This window comes from Capricornis sumatraensis, chromosome 2, assembly GCF_032405125.1.
Source record: "Capricornis sumatraensis isolate serow.1 chromosome 2, serow.2, whole genome shotgun sequence".
In the NCBI taxonomy this organism is placed as follows: Eukaryota; Metazoa; Chordata; class Mammalia; order Artiodactyla; family Bovidae; genus Capricornis; species Capricornis sumatraensis.
The window spans coordinates 147,563,465-147,569,258 of NC_091070.1; positions in this window are offsets into that span (position 1 = coordinate 147,563,465).

Below are 5,794 nucleotides of genomic sequence, written 5' to 3' on the forward strand. Positions count from 1 at the left end.
GAAACTCTGGTTATAAATTGTTTTTATTTGCAGACAATATAATACCTATTTATATAGAAAATCATAAGAAATTTATAAAATGATTAACAAGTAATTTAATAATTAATAATTTACTAACTAAGTTAATAGGTAAATTTAGCAAATTTTAAGGTTACAAAGTCAATGTATAAAATTCAATTAAACTTTCATATATCAGTAACAAATAATTTGAAAATAAAATTTAAAGTGATACCATTTTAAATAGCTTCAGAAAAGATAAAATACTTAGGAATAAATTTAACAAAAGCTGTGTACAACTATATATCACTTCTGAAAGAAATAGAAGACAAATAAATGGAGAAATATACCATGTTTATGGATCGAAGACTAAATATTGTTAAGATATCAATTCTTCATGCATTGATCAACACAATTCAATTATGTTAAATTAATGCAGCATGATTTCAAGAACTCCCAACAAAGCTTTTTAAATACAAATCACAAAGTTAATTCTTACACTTATGTGGAAAGAGCCTACAATAAGAAAGAAAAAAATTGGACTCACAATGGCTAATTTCAAAATTTGTTATAAATAGTATTGTATTATGTAAAGATTAGAAAATAGATCAATGAAACAGAACAGAGTTCAATAATCATCCAGAAACAGATGATTGATTGATTTTTGGAAAATGTCCCAAGGCAATTCAATAGGGAAAAAAGTCTTTTCAAAAAGTGATGCAAAATTACAGGATAAATACATGAATAAAAATTAAATTTCAACTTCTACTTCACAGAGAAACTAACTTGAAATAGGTCATAACCTGACCACAAAAGCTAAAACTTAAAAGCTTCTAAAGGAAAAAGTAGAATATCTGCAATTCCTGATGAGGAAAAGTTTTTGTAAAGATGAGACAAAAAGTACTGAACAAAGAAGAAAAAAATGTGTCAAATTGACTTTATCAAATTTTAAAAATATTGTTTATCAACAAGACATGGTTAAAAATGAAAATACAAGCTACAAACTGGGACAAAATATTTGTAGTATATATACCTGACAACAGACGTATATGAAAAAGGATTATCCCTGGTTGTTTATTATAGATTGTATTCATAACAATCTAAAACTAGAAACCACCCAAATGTCCATCAACATTTGAATGAATATACGAATTGTGTATATTCATACAATGAAATCATACTCAGCAAAAAAAAGGAATGTAATGCCAATACAACAGCATGAATGAATCCCAAAAACCTTACACAGAGTGAAAAAACTAAGACAAAATAGTGCATATGCTATAATTGTATTTATACAAAATCTAAGAAAAAGAAGAAGCAATTTTTGGTTTTCCAGATCAAAACAGTGATTCTTGATGTGGTATATGAGTTCCTTGGGAAAGAGCATGAGGGAACTTTCTGAAGAGATAGAAATGTCCTATTCTTTGTAGTTATAATTGCACAGGTGTATATATATTTATAAGAACTTGTCCTACCTGTACAGTATTACACTGTATATAAATTTTACTTCTAAAAAAAATAAAAAAATAAATTTTACTTCTGTAAAAAAGCCAGTAACATTGCTCAATCTTATATACAACTTTCATTAAATACTTAGTTTTATTTTATTTTTTTCTGTTTTGCTTCATTTCTTTTGTTTTTTTCCTGTTGTTTTTAAATTTATATTAAAAAAATATTTAGTTTTAAAGTTGTAATTAAAGTCATCATGGAATTAGTATTCCACAAAGGCAGGGATTTTTGTTTGGTTTGTTTACTGCTAAATCCCCAATCCCTGGCCCTTAGTAGGCATTCAATAAATATTTTTTAGGGAGTGAGTCATGGGACAGATTACTAATGCCAGCTAAGGATATTAACTTCAGTTATACAAGTCATTGTGTTTCTAGTTATGTATGTACAGAGATACTTTATTTATTATCCAACTCTGTAGAGCTTCTTAGAGTATTACACCTAACTGATAAATAGGAATTAAGGAGTAAAGCATTCATTTATTGGTCACTTGGTCATAAATTTACCTTTACCAGTCTAATAACTAAAGCCTGTAATTCTCATGCCAAATGCTCCAAGCAGTTCATCTTTCATGCAAGCACTCAAGAGATAACTAATTTAACATTAGTTACAATGTTAGATTTTAACATTTAGCATGATGAAAACAAGTCTACATAGATTAAAAAATTAAATTTTGAGGGGAGATTTATGACCAATTTAAGGCTTCAGGATATAGTTACACACATGGTTCACATAATTATCCCCCTGCAAAGAATTAGGATAGAATTCCATTTTTCCACTAGGTAAACATTTCTTCTTTGAAATGTGATCAGAACTAGTCAAAGATCTTTGAGAGTCATAGGGATACTAAGAAAAGAAGGTAAAGATCTTTGACTATTTTATCCTCCTAGTTTCAATGTGAAAGTTTATTCTTATGTTTTAGCAAGTGTTCAGGCATGTGCACACAGAGGATAGAGGGAGGATGGGACAAACTGGGAGAGTAGCATTGAAACACACCCTACCGTGTGCAAAGCAGATAGCTAGAGGGAACCTGGAGTGTGGCACAGGGAGCTCAGCTTGGTGCTCTGTGATGACCTAGACGAGTGGGATGGGGGATGAACGACGTGCATGTACCCAGACATACATGTAGCTGACTCATTTGGTTGTGCAGCCGAAACTAACAAAACGTTGTAAAGAAATTATACTCCAATAAAAAAGCACAAACTTTAAAAAATGAGCAGGGTTTGTATGTAATAGGCTAGTATAACTGATTCTTAAATGTATGTGTTACCATCACTTCCTAAACACCTCCACTTTTATACAGTAGCATGAAATTATCTCCCAACATATTGAATATGAGAGGAAATTAGTAGACTCTTAATATAGATGAACAAACATTTATTATCATCAAGGAGCATTATTTCCCTGTAAACTACTATTTAAGCCCATAAACTGAATGAGTAAACTTGGACTTGCACCTCACAACAGCTGTCTCTCATGGGATCATCGCCCCCAGAAGATTCCAGTTACATTTTATTTCATATCAAGTTGGGATTTTCTGATTAATCTTGAGCATCATTTTCTTAGGAAAATATTTCAGAAAGAAATATTTTAAAAGAAATGCCACATGGAAGTAGCTTATGTTGGTTAGATAGCTCTGGATATATACATTCTAAGATTTAATATGTGGTTAGTTGTCTAAGAGAAGAAAGAGGGGAGAGGAGGAAAGAGAGACAGTAAGAGAGAATGAGGAGGAAGAAAGCTCTCCCCTGAAGAAAAAAATAAATGTTATCTATCCAATGCAAGTAATTTACCACTTTTCTATTTCCCAAGCATCCTAAGAGATCTTTTTATGCTCTCTCCTATTCTTTATAAGAGAATCTAGTTTTAGCAGGTTTGAAAAGTAAAGGCTATGAATATTCTATTCTATGTAAACCTATTTTTTAATACAACCCCCCCTACCCCACACGCAAACTATACACATAATTTGACCTCCATAGTTTTATGAGAGAGGCTATTTCTGATTGGGTGACTCTGCCTCAGTGATTGGTAATGAGATTTTGGGATAAATGCATTTCCCATCTCCAAATCAATGTACAATGTTCATTTAGAACATGATCTCCATGGTCACCAACAATTACCATGAGAATCTGCTTGGAATGAAACAACATTTGCACAAAACTTGTCCCTGCCAATGCCTTCTTGAGTACTTACTATATTTGACATTGGCAGCTGTACTACCATGGCTTTTTCTTTGCTGTTGAATCTATTGATTGAAATGCCATTCATTTTGTGCAGATAAAAAAAAAAAAATACGGCTTATTTGGTTTCTGTTTATTAAGACATGGCCAAGTAGAAATTTCATTTAACTTTAAGAAACCCTGGTAGCATATTCCTTCCATATTTGCTTCTCACAAAAAGCATTTGAAGTTCAGGGAAGAATTATAAGCCATTCACCTGCGGTTTGGTTTAAAAAAGAAAAGGCCTTCGGTTTCTAATAAGTCCTCAACGACTAGCTTTTATTTACACCACAAAACACTTGCACTATGAAAGCAAACTCTCTCACAGATGTACTTTTAAAAGAAAACATCTACCCTACATGAAGACAAAAATACTTGATGGGTATAAAAAAAGAATATGGATTGACACAGGATATCACAAATCAACTGTATTAGACCACTTGTTTGAAAGTTTTCTCCATTTAAAGGGAATGATTTTACAAAAGAAAAAGTGAGAGAAGAGAATTATTTGAAGGCAGTGAATATACATCAAAATGGGTGAGTATCTGTATCAGTTTGCAAGGACTGACATTAACAAACTACAAACTAGGTGGTTTAAAACATCAGAAATTCATTGTCTCAGAGTTCAGGAGGCTAGAACTCTTAAATCAAGGTGTGGGCAGAGCCACCTTCTCTTTGAAGGCTCTAGAATATTATCCTTCCTTGCCTCCTTCTAGCTTCTGATGACAGCCATCCTTGGGGAACCAAAACTCTAACCTATGCCTTCTTCTTCACATGGCTTACTTCTCCACGTGTGTCTGTGTTCAAATAACCTTTCTCCTATAAGGATGACACAATGTGATCTTATCTTAACATAATTATATTTTCAAACACCATATTTCCAAATATAATCACACTCTGAGGTTTGGTAAACCACATCCTGAGGTGGACATGAATTTTAGTGGAACACAATTCAATCCAACACTGATGGCTATGTCAGAAGATTAGATTATGTGCTACAGGAGATCAAGGACCATCACTGACTAATCTCAATACTCTCAGAACCTAGTATGAAGCATTGTAAGTACCCTGTATATACTTATAAGTGTTTAATGGGGTATATGGATGAATTAGTAATAGGCTAGATAAGGACCCTTAGAGATGAAAAACCAATAAATTGCATCCGTCTCTCTTTGAATCACACCATGAGCCCCAAAATAAAGCAGCAGTGTTAGAGCACCAGTGAAGATCTTTCTAGTTTAATCAGACTCTCCTGATCTTCTCTAAAGTACATGAAAATAAAACAGAGCTTCTTATAAAACAGCATTTCCAATTAAGGAAAAAGACAGAACAGTAAGCTGTCTTCATTTCATGTCAGGCTCTCTTGGTTCTTTATATACTGTTTTTCCAGGAGTCTAGAAAAATGTGTCAGAAGTTTTCTCAGAATTTTCTTGCTTTGGCAGAGCTATGACAGATTATAAGGTTAGCTCTGCCACTTAAGAGAAAGAGACATCTCCTTTGTCTTTATTAAATAGAAGGGGTGACTAGAGTTAGCATCTTGTGGTATGAGGACACCGCGGTGTGCTCATTTCCCAAAGATGTCTGAGTTTAGCATTGCAATAATGGGCCAAAGGGCTACAAAAAGAAAATACTGGGAATCTTTGTGATACTTTTTATTCACTTTGGAAATGAATCACAGCTTTAAAAGACAACCACAGGACAGCAAAACAAAGAAGATTTACAACCATGCTATCCCCTTAAATCCTTCCTTGCTTCTATTCTTTTTGTTGTTGTTGTTGTTGTTCTGGAGCTAAGTGGCACGCTCACTCTGACATTAGGGAATAGCATCTGTCAAAAGTAAATATCTAAAATCACAACTGCTTATTTATAAAGGTCCAGATTCATGCATCCATTGATAACAATATACTGTTATTTGAGGAACAGCAATCACACTCATTCTTCAGTAACATTTCCTCACCAACCTTATTATGGAAATTCCACTGTTCAGTCATCAGGTATTGGATAATGGTTTCTCCTACTATTGAAAATGCAAATGTTCCCAGAGGGTGGACCACATTAAAGGCTTCATCCAT